Source organism: Nothobranchius furzeri, chromosome 7 (assembly GCF_043380555.1).
Source record: "Nothobranchius furzeri strain GRZ-AD chromosome 7, NfurGRZ-RIMD1, whole genome shotgun sequence".
Taxonomy (NCBI): Eukaryota; Metazoa; Chordata; class Actinopteri; order Cyprinodontiformes; family Nothobranchiidae; genus Nothobranchius; species Nothobranchius furzeri.
Window position 1 is genome coordinate 56,631,960 of NC_091747.1, and position 16,647 is coordinate 56,648,606.

Below are 16,647 nucleotides of genomic sequence, written 5' to 3' on the forward strand. Positions count from 1 at the left end.
GGGTGGAAGACTAATAACGAGGTTAGAAAACAAAAAGCCGGGAAACGTGTAGAGGAAACGAGTCTGAGCGGACATGTCCGAGGGGATCGGACTCCAGGAAGGCACCATATCCGCACTGCAAAGCCACACACGGTGGGAGACGGTCCTCCTGTGAATCCAACAGCTGTGTGTCTGAATCTGCGCGTACTTGGGAGGAAAATAAATCAAACGTGATATCAAGTTTGTAAAAGCCAAGCCAAGATCGCACCGCGGACACATGCGTAAAAACGCCTCCAATCCCAACAGCCGCTCGTGCTGCTGCAGCCAAAGCGTCGGAGTTGCACTAACATCACGGTATCCCCCTGTGATCCGGTCTAAAAACACCCAGCACCTGTTATCCGGGCAGCCCCGGTGTCAAGGATCCTCCAGTCAGATAGATGATCGATACCCGAGCCCTAAATTTAACACACACACCCCAAACTACTCAATAAAAGTTAAAGGGAGAGGTGGAAAGAAAAAAAAACTTACTTTCTTCCCCCTCCAAAACCGTCACCTCCGCTCCACTCTTTGCTCTTGGGTTTATAAAACAGTCACATCCAGCAGCTTGCGTAACGAGACGACAACAAAAAACGTGGAAAAACAGGGAAAATTACAATAATCCTCCAACTTTATAATGCGAAAACGGAGTAAAATCACAAATGTCAACCGCTTTAGAGGAGCTATCCCTTATTTTGGTTCCGGTGCCGGTGAAACGACGTGTCGACGGGCTGCCTCGCAGTTTCTCTTGTGGACGGGGGTTCGGGACACGGAGGAAAGGAAATGAAAATCCGATATGTCTTTATTCTGCTAATTATTATCGTTTTAGCCCTGTTTAAAAAAATGGCTGATTAAGTTGAGTGCGCATGTCTTTGTGTGTCTATTTCCCGATATGCACTCTGGGAATGGGTAGAGAGACAGAGGGAGAGAGAGGGGAGAGAGAGAGGAGAGAGAGAGAGGGGAGAGAGAGGAGAGTGAGAGAGAGGGAGGGAGCAAAAAGGGAGACGGAGAGGGAGGGAGAGAGGGGAGAAGTGTAATTAGTGAGTTGATCAACAGTCTCCACATTGCAAATGACGCGCGCGCGGAGCCCTGGCGGCCGAGCAGGTCTGTGCGCTCGGAATATACTTTTTTTTGGTTCGGCTTCTCTTGGAGGGCCAAATCACATGTAGAACAATGGAGAACAAACAGGCTCTACTCAGGATTACTCACATGTTCCAACAAGTCTGGTTTTATAAAAAGATCTAGATTTAAACACGAATCTCCGGTTTCTTATTCTGCCGAGAAACTGGAGGCAGCGATTATTTTTTATTTAAAATGTGTAAACTTGCTTTTAATATGTGTGTAACGTGTCTCTTACGCTTGTTTTCTATTATATTTACGGTACATAATAATTTATAAGCACTCATTTAGAAAAATAATTAAAAATAAGGTGGATTTTTGATTTTTTTTACAATAATTCATTTCCAGTTCATTAATCTCAGATTGTGCGTAAAACGGATAAAAGAGGATCAAAATCCCAACGTCAATCCTGTTACGCGTGTCAACTCGGACCTCTTTGCGTCTTATGCACGTTTACGCACACATGGGTGCAGTTATAAAACAAAACCTGGCACAAGTGTGTTCCCTGTTTTCTAAAAGTCAGTGTTTTACGCACAAGGTGGATGTAAACATTCCCAAATCCCACACAGCTCCAGTCACCCACACGTTGGGAAATCTTTTTTCTGCCCTTTTGGGATCCCTGTGGGCCCCGTGTGGGTTCACTGGAGCCAAATTGAAAAAAAAAAGAAAAGGAAAAAAAGAAAGTCAATACAGGGTCACCCCAAAAATCCTCCTCTTGTTGTTCACTCATACAGAGTGACCCGGATCTTTGGCTGGATTCTCCCTTCAATGCAAACTGTCCCCCACCCCCTGAAAAAAATCGGTTTCCTTTTAGAAGCTTTTGGGGCAAGAAGGAGTCTTTACAGACTCGAAAATCAAGAGATCTTGTTCGGCTTCGTGGAAAGGAAGAGAAGAAAATCGAAGCTGGGGTGAATTGAACTGCGTGAGCCGGGGCTTGGGATGTGATGATAAGGCTGCTGCTGCTGCTGAGGTCTACTCTGCAGCCTCGCTGACTGAACTGCGCTCACATCCACTGGATCCTTAAGAAGCCAAAAGATCTCGAGCCCGACCTGAGGCTGTTTATTCTGGGTTTAGAGAGGTCCCTGACAAAGAGGGTGGGTGGGTCGAGGTGATGAACAGAAGCGTCACTTTCCACCCGGACCCAGGGCTTCTCGCTGCTGCCGCTGCTGCAGCTGCTTCCTTGTCCTCCAGGGGGGTTTCTCTCCAGCCCTGAGAGGCGCCGCTCACACACGGCTTGGGAGAGTCGAGACGCGCCGCTCATTCTGCGGTGGCGCAAAAATAAAATAACAAAAGTGCAGGAGTGGATTTTATTAGCGATTTAATCGGAGGACTTTACACAAGCCAGGTTTTTCTTCTACTCTTTCACTGTTTCTTTATGAAAAGATGGACGTTTTGCCTTTTTATTTAAACAGAAGCGACATTTTTTTCCAGCGGAGATGCGTTTTTATTTTTTGTCTTTATTATTTTTTACTTGTTTTCCACGAAAAGAAAAGAAAACCCCGAGAAAGAGCAAAGCGGATTTAGACAATCTACTGCTTTTCTTAACCTCCTGCATTCTGTAACCCCCCTCTACTCTCTCTCCCCCGTCTCCTCCATCCCTCTCTCCCCGCGGACGATGCTCTTTCTCCGGACGCAGCTCGACAATAGCGCGCGTGAACGAATATTTCGCTCCATTTCCATATCGGCACCATCCGCAATTAATTATAGATTTCTATCTGCAAACTCCAGCTCCTGCGTCTCTGTGCGCGTGCGCACCAGTGCACGAGAGTGTTCGCGTATGCCTGAGTGTAAGTGGAACATTTTAGCTTATAAAACTTCTAATTAAACCTTTTTATCTTGATTTAATTGCATTTTTGTATGAATATTACAAATATACAAACGTCAGCAGGATTGGGTTGATTTTGATGCAAAGATTGATAAATAAAAGGGCTCTCCTGTCACTTCAGGAGGTCAATAATTCTGAATCGTCCGGAGAATTGACCATATTGGCTTTGACTCGCTGGGAGATGCCAGGGGAAAGGACTATTGTTGATCCATCAATACATTCTGGAAAATTCAATTGACGCTCTGCTTGATTTGCTTTTAATTATTCGAACAATTAAGTTGTCATTTTGTTTTGTCTCAAGCAAACACCTGGACAGATTTAATAAATGCCCCCCCTCTAAGTGCAGCCAGACTTCTTTATTGTTAGCCCTGTGCGTCGGCGCCCTCCTGGGGCTGCAGAGCTGACCCCTCATCCTCACCAGAACCCACACAAAACAGCTAAAGTCCACATCTCTGACCCGCAGCCTGCCACTGTGACCCGCCAGGAAACACAAGCAAAAGCTCCCGAAAAAAAAGTCAAATGTGCACAAGTTAAGGACAACTTAGCAACCAACTCCACCAAAATCCACAGAAAAAAAGATCCAAATAAAGCCTGAAATTTGACATCTAAAAGGTCATAAATCTTTCAAAAAATTGCAGGGGATAATGACGTGTCAGAAATAAACGTGTAAATGCAAAAATAAATAAAAAACAATAAAAAACAAGGAATCAAAAGCACCATTTAGCAGAAATCTGAATGTCCAAAACCCAAATAAAAACAGAAGATCCATTCTTCCACAAGACAAATCCGAAGTGGGTGAAAAAAAAAGCTACGAAACAAGCTGAAAAGACACATTTCACCTCCAAACTTCTCCAGCAACCGTCCATAAACACCTAATCGATAAAGAAGAAAAAACTACAAATTCACCTCCTCTTACCTTGTTTTAAATCCCTCTCAAAAAGGAGCGCAAACCTAATAATAATAATAATAAGTCTAATAACAAAGCCATGAAAAGGGAAGAAGAGAAAACCTCTTGGTACCTTTGGTATAAAGCATTCCGTTTTCCTTTTCTTTTCTGTCTTTCTCCTGCTCAGTAGCGATCCGATAATAGCATATGGAAAGTGTTTTCAAAATGCCCAGATTTGGCACATTGTCATTGAAAGAGAGGAGCGCAGTGATGCGGTGCTACAACAGGGGAAATGAGTTGCGGATTGGACGCAGCCCGCCTCGGTGCGGACTTATCCCACTTTAATTTAATATTCCGCAATCACACACACTAGTGATGGCATATAATTCAAGGAGAAATTCAGAGGGAAGGAAATGCTTGTGTGTGTGCGCGCGCGTGTATGTGTGTGTCTGCTCTCTCTCTGGGTGTGTTGTTTTTTACACCACTTTATTTGATTAAGGAGAGAGGCAGCACAATATTGTCTTTTACCCCATTGTTTCCATACCTCCCCCTCCTCCTCCCCGTCCCATAGTCAGATTGTTTTAAACATCCTTTCATGAAAAATATATTTTATTTATTCGTTTTTAGCTCATTTATTTAGAAATCAACAAGCCCGCAAGACTTCTTGGCTCGTCGGTGTCACACTGGAATCATCCCTAACGTAAAATCGAGACCCATAAACGCTTGTTTGTAAAACACTGAACCCAAAATCGATGTATTGGGTCATTTCGATCGATTATATAAACGAAAATCCATACGCAACATGAGACCGGTATCAGCCCACTCTTCCGCTCCCTTTTAAAGGGAGGGGGGGGGGGGGGTAGACAAGCACGGAAAAGAGAGAGAGGGCGAGTGAGTGAGGGGAAAGAAAGAGTGTGGGACAAACACAAAAACTGTCATCAGGACCTCTGGAAAATTTTCATGAGAAGTAAATGAACACACCTTAAATGGGGGCTGGTTTAATTGGACTCAGTGTGCGTGTGTGTGTGTGTGTGTGTGTGTGTGTGTGTGTGTGTGTGTGTGTGTGTGTGTGTGTGTGTGTGTGTGTGTTTTGTCTTTTTTGTTCTTATTGATTCCGAATTGCGTTGTAAACCTGCACTGCTAGAGCCAGCTTTGTTCAGACATATGTTCTCTAATTGGAATCATTAATGAGATTAAAATAATTCACCAAAAGGCAAAAGGTGTGTGTGTGTGTGTGTGTGTGTGTGTGTGTGTGTGTGTGTGTGTGTGTGTGTGTGTGTGTGCGCGCGCTGGGGGGCATGCATAGCCTAAGAGTTCTTGAAAGTCACTTTTTTTGTTGGAAGTGCATCCAGATGCATTCCTTATAGCGCTGATGACAACAATTAGTTAAAAAAGCTCCAATCAAACGGGGTTCCGCGGTATTACGTTGCGTTTCAAGGGTCATGCCCCCCCATACACCCCTTCTCCGCCTCATCATACCACTTTCCCGTGATCTGCCCGCGCACCAAATATCATATTTCAACCAGCTAACAATCAGAGGTGCCTGGTAATCACGTATGCAAATGACGCACGGACTTGACAGCCGGTGAGCACTGTCAGATGAGCTGTTTGGCAAACTGCGCATTAATATGCAACATGATATGTGTGTGTGTGTGTGTGTGTGTGTGGGGGGGGGGGGGCATGTGCCAATCATGTAAAATTTACATGGGACCACAGCTGCTGGGGCTCTCCAGCAGGAGAGGTGGAGGGGGTGCAGTTAAGGGAGAGATGAGGGGAGGGGGGCAATTGAGATCATAGGAGACAGAGGAAAGGGGTGAGAGAGGGTGAAGGGGCAGAGTGTGTGGGGTGTTTACTCTTTAGGCAAAGTTTGCTGCTTCAGAGAGAGAGATGGGGCAATGAAGGGAGGTATGGGGGACATGGCACACTTCCTCATCCTCCTTTCATGTTTCTCAGAAGAAGAAATCAGCACACACACACACACACACACACACACACACACCCTGCTGCCCTCCTCCCACTTACCCCCTCTGCTCCTCCGATCTTTCTCATTGTTGAACTCTGCTGAGCAGACACACGTCAAGACAGTGTCCTCCATATTTGGACAAAGGAAGAAGAAAAAGACACAGAAAGCCGCCATCAACACTTCTGACAGCCTCTGGCCCTGATTAAAGCCAAACTTAAAGACACCTAAATATTGAATTAGTGGCTACAACAGAACGGATCCATGTAAACATATAAAAAAAACACAACACTAATTGATAAAATGTATAAATAAGCTCCACATAATTTTGCCTTTTATTTTGAAATAAAACAAAAAAATATAAATATAAACCACTTAGTATAATAATAATAATGATCATTATAATAATATTACACTCATAGGCCTCTCACTTGATGGCCTAATGAAAGCCAGACCTCTACTGTCTGCTTATTAAACTGCTTTCTTCATGACATCGTAGCAGCTTGAACATGTCAATTTAGTGGCCCAAGAGGTCCTCTCTAGACCCCCAATAGCCCCCACTCTCCCTCTCTTGGGGACCCTCACCTCTCCACCTTACGCGGCCCATCATCTACCCATCCATGCTCCCCCTTCCCCTCCCCTCCCCTACCTTCCCCTGCCTTTCTTCTGACATCCACTTGGTCAGCACCAAGCAGCAGTTCCATGGCAACAGACTGACATCTAGACATTCTGGTAAAAAATACAGTGAAATTAAATAAAAATGAAGAGGCAGGTTGTTTCAGCGTGTTTAATAGTAAAACAATGTTAAATGCTCTAATTAAAAATAAAAGATGATTTCTCATACTTCTGTTGTCAGCTGTGTGCTTGTGTGTTGTGGACGCCTCCAGCAAACCAACCAACCAACCGGAGGCGCAATGGCCAATGCCTGAACGTGCATGGATTGGTGGCGGATGCCAAAACAACAACAAAAGAAATGAAAAAAATAAATAAATAAAAGTGAGACAGGAGTCTCATTTATTTCTTAGAAGGTGTGCAGTGACCCTGAAAGATGCTCGCTGTCTTCATCACCGCCTTAGAAGAGTCCTTACGAGGGCCCTTCAGCTTCCTCCATGGTGGCCATCATTAAACCAGATGACCTGAGTTCAAGCATCTATTCCTGCAAACTGTTCCTAAATGCCAATGAGCAAAATTCTCCCAGCTCAGCTGTTGTCTGTGTGGTTTTGACCTCTGACTTTTTCAAACAATCAGCTGTCATCTGCATAGAAAAGCAACTTTTATGACTTCTTATGAATAAAATGAATAATAAAAGCAAATGAAACCTGAAAACAAATATTTGCATAATTTAATTAGTGGTTAATTAAATAGTTTGTTAACTGAATTAGCAAAATAAATGGCTTACAAATAAAACCTGTTGTGCTTGTTAAACGTAGTAAATGCGCACCAGTTTAGTTTCTGCTGAATTTGGAGTTGTACAAAAAAACTAACGAGGAAGCAAACTGGATAACATCAAAATGGTGCTTGCAAATGACTGAACACACACACACACACACACACACACACACACACACACACACACACACACACACACACACACACACACACACACACACACACACACACACACACACACTGTTATGTTTTCAATTTAGGTTGAAATGCAGACATTTTCCCTTGGTTGCATAACTGCCATCCGTATCACTCCTCCCTTCAATTAAATGCTACTTCTCCCAAACAAAATGTCAGAATCGTTCTACACGGGGCAGTTCAACAGTGATTTGTTCTGAAAGCCACAAGTCTCTCTCAGAAAATATAGTGTGTGTGTGTGTGTGTGTGTGTGTGTGTCCTGACCTCAATTGCGACTGGGTTCACAAAGAGATGGAGAAAAGGTGCCTAAAAATACTTTTAATTCACAATCGGGCTGACTGAGCCTGGAATGACAAATCCTTTTAGGACACCCTACAGTGTGCTGTGAGATCATGAAACACACACACACACACACACACACACACACACACGCACGCACGCACACACACACACACACACACACGCGCGCACGCACGCACACACACACACACACACACACACACACTCACTCAAATGTAATGCAACATGAAACATCTAATTTAACAAGTTTGGCTTCCACCCAATCACAAACGCTCCCCGCTCATGTCCAGCGACTCAGACAGATTCCAAGATGGCCGCGCACCTGTCGTGGAGGTGGCTCTGAATATGAATAGACATCACCTCAAGGCCTCTTCGAGCTCCAAACAGCAGGCGTGCATAAAGTTGCTGGTTCAACGCTGGTATTTTTTAAAACCCCTTTAGTTATCCTTTCTCTCTCACACACACACCCACACTTCCTTTTTCCTTCGCTCCAATACCCCCCCACCCCCCACCCCCCTCTCTCTGTGTCTCTCACATCAGAAGCGCTGAAATGCACCCCAGGGCCAAATCGCACAGAACAACCCCTCTGAGCCGGAGAAAAAAGCTGGAATCCGTTTGCCCTGATATTTCACCAGCACCAGCCAGGAGCGAGGGGGGTGAGAGAAGACAGAGGGAGAGAGGAGAGGAAGGGAGAGAGAGAGAGAGAGAGAGAGAGAGAGGGAAAGTCTGGGGCAGAGGAAAAAGGGATAGATGGGAAAACGGCAGACTAGGGCTGCATTTATTTGGGGTGTGAGTGGCACGCTGTAGGCTGTGGGACGGTCGGGACAGCGAGAGGTGCCGCTGCTGAGGTGTGGTTGGGTTTCCAGAAAGAGGGAAGCATAGATAGGAAGGTGGAGGAGGAGGAAATATGTAAAAAAAAAAAAAAAAAGTGGGAGAGATGGAAGGATTGGTCATGCGCAAGGTAAGAGTGAGGCTTTGTTTGATTGTATATGGTAGTGGTGATGGGAGGAGGGAGGGGTGAGGAGGGGAATTGGAAGGAGGGGGCTGAAGCTGTCGTCTGTGGGGTTATTATTATTGCAGGCAATCTGTGTGTGTGTGTGTGTGTGTGTGTGTGTGTGTGTGTGTGTGTGTGTGTGTGTGTGTGTGTGTGTGTGTGTGTGTGTGAACAGGAGAGATGAGGAGATATGAGATTCAACAGCAGGGCCATTTTCTTTCCTGACTCATGTCATGTGGCAAAATTTAGACTCGCGGCCAATTATTTGTTTATTATTTTGTTTGTTAGCTTGTTTATTTGTTTGAGAAATGATTATTTCTGCATTTGCATATTTAATAAGAAGATGTTTAAACAGGGCTTCAGCGTTGGCTGGTGTGTTCAGGCCTCATGGCCTTCCAGATTAGCATCCGTCCCACAATCCCAGATGAATATGAGGAATCCAGAAAACACACACACACACACACACACACACACACACACACACACACACACACACACACACACTGAATATGTGTTTTAAACATAAAAACAGATCAGGAGAACCGAGTTGGGAGGGAGCTGCATTTTCCCCATTTTCCCATCTTTTTGCCGGGTTTAATGGGAGGACAGTTAATGGGCCTTTTTTATCGGGAACAGGCATCCATCACGAGGTGTCAGGCGCCCGTTGAATCCGGGCTCTGGTCCTCTTCACAGATGACTGATTAGCAAGCCAAAATCACCAGATCCATCTTCCGACGGTCACTTTTATTACAGTCATTTTTAAAGTGACAGCAACCTGCCGGGTCTCACAACACCGGCCACCGCACATATATTCTCATCCCCCCCTCCTCTGTCCACGCTGCATCCGTCTTCCTTCTCCGGATCTGTCGCCGGGCATTTGGTCAGTCACCATCTTGTTGTTTCTTCTTCTACTTCCTTTCCTCTCCTCATTCAGAAGGGCACCTGTTCTCTCCTGTCTTGATGCTAGATGCTGACGGGGAGTGGGGTTACAGAGGTGTGGAAAAGAGACCCCCACCTCTTCTACTGTCTGATGGGTGTGTTCTGAATTCTTATTCCGGCTGATCTACAGAGACGGCGAGATTTAGCAGTTTTCCTTCATTCCCATGCACCAACTGAACCCTGTGCTTACGTCTCTTGCAGGGGGCCAGGGAGTGTTAAAAAGCACTGTTAGGGGGAACGGTGTGTACCGATACGTCGCTGGGAATACATTTTCAGGAGATTATTTTTTTTTGTTTTTGAACTTGTCAGTCAGAGTTTTCATCTTTTACTTAGAAGCTGAGTTCAAGATAAATCGCTCCATTGAGTAATGATGGTGGAATCATTCAAAATGGCTGCTGAGTTGGGTTTACCCAATGGTCTGCATATGTCTGAGGGTGTGTGTGTGTGTGTGTGTGTGTGTGTGTGTGTGTGTGTGTGAGGCCAAACTCGAAAGAGCACTCCTGAGTCTTGGCAGGAGATATGCTAATCACAGCTGACATATGTCTGAAAAAAATCAGCCAGATTAACATGTGTCTAAGATTATATTTACAACTTTCTCTGCAGTTACACACACACACACACACACACACACACACACACACACACACACACACACACACACACACACACACACACACTAAAGGCAAAAGTGGGTCAGGTAAAACAAGGAAGCGTATTTCAGAGACAGCCTGCCATTTGCGATGTCCTCAAAAAACAAGTGATTGAACAGCTTGTCGGAACAGTGAGGCTCACATTTGGAAGCTTTGGAGTCGCTGTAAATACACGAAGGATTATTTTATGAAACAAAATGGTCCTTTATCTGTTTTTTTACTCTGCGTGTTTTTGTTTTACAGCTCAGGTCACGAGTCACAGGGATTTCTTTTCTGTGATATGCATTACGACACAACCCGGGTCACTTTTTACAACGAAGCACCTGACCATCAGACAGAAAATACGTTTCCTACTAAACCACATGGAACTGAACCTTTAGATGTGTGTGTGTGCGTGCGTGCGCGGGTTGAGGGGGCAAACAGAGAAACTTACACACACAGGAAATTATTGTAATGGTGCTAGCAGCTGTAGCTTAGTAAGTGAACACATACGACTGCGTCAGTTCTCTCATGAGCTTCAGATCAGCTTTTAGGAGTGTGTGTGTGTGAGTGCGTACACGAAGAAGGCTCAGTGGATTTGGATCTTTAACGTTAAAAGTTTGATTTTTTTAACTCGATTTCTCATGCAAAGTCTAACAAAACTGTAACTCTGTGTCTTCTTCACTTTTCCACTCCCTCTCTCTCTCTCTCACACACACACGCACACACACACACACACACACACACACACACACACACACACACACACACACACACACACACACACACACACACACACACACACACACACACACTCTGTCTAGAGGGCAGTTGAAAATGCTAAAGTCTAGCGGTGAATTTGTCCCAAATATCCAACCAGTAAAACATCACTGCAGTATTTCACTCGTTTGATGACAAGCGGTAACTGGCGTGAAATTCCCTATGGATTAAATGTCCTGGGAGTTGTACTCCCATCTGGAAAACACACATGTCTGCACACACACACACACACACACACACAACTTGTAAACTACTTCCATAGGAAGTCACATGGAGCAAACGATACTGCGATGTGGACATTCAGGCACATGCAAAGTCGCATGCAAATACTGTGACATCTGCAGGCATGCAGCATACCGTCTGGATGCTACATAAATAAATAAATATATAAATATATAAATGCATGCATGTCTGTATAGAAAAGCACCGACTTACTCACAGGCGCTCAGACTGGAGACACGCTGGGGGGCAAATCATAACAGGAGACTTGCGGCGTGTTTGCCTGATTACCAGTCAAGCAAATAGCAGATAGAGCATGCTCACACTGCCACCTCCATCCTCCTACACACACATGCACACACACCTGTTTCTTTGTTGGTTAGCCACCGTGCTGATTATTATAACCATTAAAAGTTTGTCTTTTCTCTTACTTAACTCCGTCTTTGTTCTCTAGTTGTCATTTTTCTCCCTCCTGGATCATTTCAGCTCCGTTCAGCTTGCAGGAAAAAAAGAGATCCGATGATTAATGTTGCCTAAAAAAAATCAGGTTATTAGAAAAAAATCCCTACATGCATAAACAATATAGAGTGGAGGGCATGCTGCTGGAGGTTGTGAGTGAGTGATGGATGGATATCATGCAGAGGGGGAGAACGTGTCGTGAAGATGATTTTTTGACAGGATTCGTCTCTTTTTTCACACCTACTGGTGCTGCAGAGCTCTTCTGCATGTAGAGACTCTTGATGGAACACTGAAGCTGTGAGGTGTGATTCTCCTAACAGACAAAGGCGGCCAAAGGCGTCAGCAGGCCAGATTGCTGTATCCTTGCCATTTGTCCACTTACAGTGAAGAGCGTTAAACACATCTAGGGGAGAAAAGGTAAAAAATCGTGTTTCATTAATGGAATTTATATATATATATATATATATATATATATATATATATATATATATATTTATATATATATAAATGATTTGGATATGTTACTGTCCATCTAATTGTGATCAGTCAGGTTTAAAAAACACAATTGTCAGAAAGAAGAAGCATTTTTTTTAATTCAACATGAAAAAAGGAAATTGTGCAACATTATCAGGTTTCGGTGATACTCTGCTTCTCCCTGCATGCACCGCAACCCACAGCTTGCATGCTACAGGGATCTATGCACGTGATTATGGGGATGATAGAAGGAGTGAGTGAATTCAAGATTTGCATACTGGTCAACTATTATTAGTGCACATTTTAGGCCCTATTTGACTAAAGCTCTGAATGAATGTAACTGTACAAAACATGCATACAAAAAACTAATAGACTACAGTACAACAACAAAAAAAACATTTAATTACATTTAAAAATAATCATACCTTCTATTTAGAAAAATGAGTGTAGTCGAGTTTTACCACATAATGCTTGAGAAATCTTAGTGAAACGCACTGTAAAGTATTGTTTTTAGACATTTTAGCTTCTTTTTTAGTCTAATAAGAAAAAAGTGATTGTTTGCAAAAGCAACACTACTTAATGACCGAATATTCTTGGTTCAAGCAAAAAACATCTGAGCTAAGCAAAAGTTGCTTGGCTACTTCAAGGTGTGAAACACTGAAAAAACTTTTTAAAACCTTGCTTCTGATCATAATCAGTCACTCTGAGTTTTTCATGCAGGCTGAACATGAAAATAGTCTCCTACACCTTTCTCCTGCATTAGCTTCTGACAGAAAATAGATGGTGAAACTCTGGGATTAGAAAATCCTGACAGATCTACGTCGTGGACTCACCCATCTTGACTCACGACGAGCAAGGCTGTTGTTGGTTTAGCGTCCGGGACGCAGCAAACAGCCAAGAGAATGTCTTGGCTAGTAGAAGCTAACTGTTAGCATTAGCAACTCCTCCACACAGCAGAACTCCTCCAGACTTGTGTTATTTGTGGAGATAAAACATCCATGTTGCAAGCTGGGGGTTAGCGTTGCTGTTATCCACTCCTGGGCGAGGTGTCTAAATATCAGGAAATAAGACTCCAAATCCTGAAGCTCAGCTGTGATGAGGCTCACTCCTAATTCCTGGAAATGACGCACCAATGCTTTTTTCCCCCCTTCGAGTACAACTTAAGCCGGGCGTACACTGTGCGACTTTTTCACTTTTTTGAGCCGATTTTCCAGTTGTGCGAGAATCCACGACATCGGGGCGAGTTTTGCGCCGAGCGGTCGTGTAGTGTACAGGGGGTTACGAGAGGCGATTAACACCACGTGACCAGCTGCCGATCAGCAGTCGTGAGCTCGCACGGACTTCTGGCGTGTTTAAAATTTCGCTCGTCCCTCGTGAGGGTATCGCACTGTTGAAGCGGCGCTGCGAGCAGCTGCGACCCAAAATGTATCAGAACCGCTCACGGCGCACGCGCAATCCTGCATCAACGCCGCTTCCCGCTATTTCCATAATAACACACGCTGTTCGTTTTTGCTTCTACACATTTTTTTACTCACAAAAATTGTCAAGAAAGCGTGTTTGTCGTGTTCATGTCAAATTAAACTGATCACAAAACACAGATTTACTTTATTTATTTCGTTTTCCTCATCCAACCCCCATAAATCCCTGTGTGTCCTCCTGCAGCACTCCCGAAGGACAACAGGCAAGACAAGACAAAAAAGTCTGACGTGTTGAGTAAAAACTGCTATTTTTAGCATATTTTTAGGGCCGACGTGTTGCTACCAGACGTACAGTGTGAGCAGTCAGGTCGCATGCGAGAACTGGGTCGTGCAGTGTGAGCACACGACTCGTGAGATCTGCTCTGCGAGGAAGTCGTACAGTTTGAGCTGAAGCTGAGTGCTACGAGTGAAAAAGTCGCACAGTGTACGCCCGGCTGCACACGGCACTCATTCCTACTAGAGACCAATGAAAATGTCATTATTAAACAAGTGAGAGAGGCTAATATTAGCTTTATTTGCTAGTTAAAAATAATCTAGTCAAGCAACTTTAGCTTACCCCATTGGCAGACTTCCAACTTTCTTTTTTGACTAAAAATTCAGATAAAATGTCTAAAAGCAACACTTTTAACTTTCTTGAATATCACTTTTTGCAGCGCACCACTAAAATAAATTAAGGCGTTAAAGGAAAAGCACATCAATCCAGAGCTAAAACACATCGAGGGACAGTCAGAGCTGCACATCACAATAAATTTAATAAATACCTGTTTTACAGTGCGTCTCAGTGGGGTCATTTTATACGAGCCGTTTGCATAGCCACCTGGTTCTCATGCAAAGCTTCCAGCTGTTCTCACACAGGGAAAGTGGAGGTCAGACAGAGGTAAGCCCCCGCTTCACAGGCCAAACTTAAACGTGTTGATCCAGTTTTTATAATAATATAAGAAAAATGCTGTTTAGTTGAGAGAAAGTTTACAGCTTGTGTGTTTGCATCTGTTTCCCTTACAGCAGTTGTGTCTCACGATTATATTGGACTTATGACCTTTTAGAAGAGTGCAGGGTTGAGAAAGAAGAGGGAAGAAAGAAAAAAATAAAACCTCGAACATCTTAACTCAATCCGTTTCAAACGAGGAGAGGCCGACTTTGGGAGAGGAGGCGGAGGCCGCACACACAACACATTACAGCGGGAATCGGGTGCCGGCGAACGCGTTGCCCTGCTTTTTATTTTCACTTCATATTTTCCAGTGAAAGGTCCTTTTGTTGTCTGACTTTAATGAGAAACATTCCGTTGTGCTAAATGTTGGTTCAACAAACCGAACTTTGCCGCCCTCGGCCTTGTTTTTCAGATTAGATTCATAAGAAATGAAATAAATAAATAAAAGAGGGGCGGCCCAGCAGTGGCCTAAACAGAGTCGACGTGCACGCCCGAGTCATTCAAACACACTCAGACAACATGCTTTAATCCCTCATTCTTTACACCCCAGACTGTGTTATCGGCTGTAAAGAGAAGTCAAAAAGCATGACTATGACAGAGGAGCATGCAAAGAGATGTGAGGAGGAGGAAGGGATTGATGTGGAGGGATGCGAGAGCAGGACAACGGCTAACTAGAATTTAACTTTCAGCTTCCAATACGGTCAAGCTAAAAAGGGTGTGTGTGTGTGTGTGTGTGTGTGTGTGTGTGTGTGTGTGTGTGTGTGGTATTGACAAATTCAGCCCTTGATCTGTGAAGAGGAGGTGATGGTGTCTTAAGAGCTGGCCGTGTACAAATTGTGTGGATTTAGCCACTGGAAACAATCATGTAAGTGTGTGTGTGTGTGTGTGTGTGTGTGTGTGTGTGTGTGTGTGTGTGTGTGTGTGTGTGTGTGTGTGTGTGTGTGTGGATGCAACTACTGAAAGCTATTCCTCAGAATAACCGGTGAGCTGGACTACCTGCTGGCATGAGCTAAGCTGCAGATCAATAAAAAGTGTGCGTGTCCGTATATGTGAGAGCGAGTTGTCGTTTGTTTATTTGTGTGTGTGAGTAGGTAGGTGTGGGTGTGCATTTGTGTGTGTGTGTGTGTGTGTGTGTGTGTTGGCGCATCATACAGTTACTGGAACACTCGCTATATTTGGCTCCCCTCAATGCAACATCGGCTTTTATGAAAGCAATCCATCTGAATCGCTGCAATAAATTCCCATCAGCCGACAAGTTCTTAAGTGAAACTAACAAGTGTTTCTAAATTCTTTACGAAATTACATCTGAGCTCGAACAGATTAGATGTTAGAAACAACATTTAGGTCAATAATACAGTTTAGACGTCACGCCGGATCAATACAAACACGCAGCTGTAGACGCTTGCACACACACACACACTCAATGATTCAGTTGCCATGGTGTCCGTATGCTTTTTGCATGTTCCTGTCACGCTGACGTGTGCGTGCGTGCGCATGTGTGTCATGTGCTGAAGGGCATGGTGACCTGAGCAGCCAGCAGCTTTTCCTCAGGGGTGACACTTCCATTACACTCTAACAACACGGACAGACACACACACCCAAGCCACCACAGCCTGAGACAGACTGACAGCCGCTCTGCCACTCATCTACATACTGTTGCTGCATCGCCGTGAACCATTCCTAAAAAGATTCTGACATGTGTTCGTCTGTAGACGTTATCATTTCAGCAGGTGTCACAGGTGAGATGTTCATGAAACATGCAGGAGGTCTTACCTATTGGCCCTCGCTCATGGCTGGCTGCTGCCAAGCGTAGCCACAGGCAAGTAAAATGCACAGTCATGTGGCAGTACGGTATATATTGTTGATGATTAGCTTGTGATGAAAACGTCAAGCTGCACAGGTCATTTTCTGGTGCGTCTCTAGTGGTTATTGTGATCTGATCACAGTAACAGTTACTGATGCTGGACTTCAAATGAAGCTCTTTCATGTAAATTGATTTCTTGCATACAAGAAAAACCTGTAAAATGTGGATCTTGTTATTTATCGGCTGTATTTATT

The 16,647-nt window shown here is 44.2% G+C and overlaps 1 protein-coding gene and 1 long non-coding RNA gene across 3 annotated transcripts in view; one reads left to right on the top strand and one right to left on the bottom strand.

Annotated features, from left to right (window-relative positions):
* Window positions 1–4,168, bottom strand: part of zfhx4 (zinc finger homeobox 4) — an 83,586-nt gene extending 79,418 nt beyond the window's left edge. The window contains exon 1 of one of the 2 annotated variants that reach the window (XM_015955388.3): window positions 3,979–4,168. The gene's annotated coding sequence lies outside the window, so the exon portion shown is untranslated. Of the gene's footprint in view, window positions 1–507; window positions 737–3,978 lie in introns of those variants that run through there. The other variant, XM_015955387.3, reaches the window with a different exon arrangement.
* Window positions 4,169–8,341: 4,173 nt separating this feature from the next.
* The window catches only part of LOC107382994 (uncharacterized), a 36,952-nt gene continuing 28,646 nt past the window's right edge, over window positions 8,342–16,647 (top strand). The window contains exon 1 of the long non-coding RNA XR_008565913.2: window positions 8,342–8,650. This is a non-coding gene — a long non-coding RNA (uncharacterized lncRNA). The remainder of the gene's footprint in view (window positions 8,651–16,647) is intronic.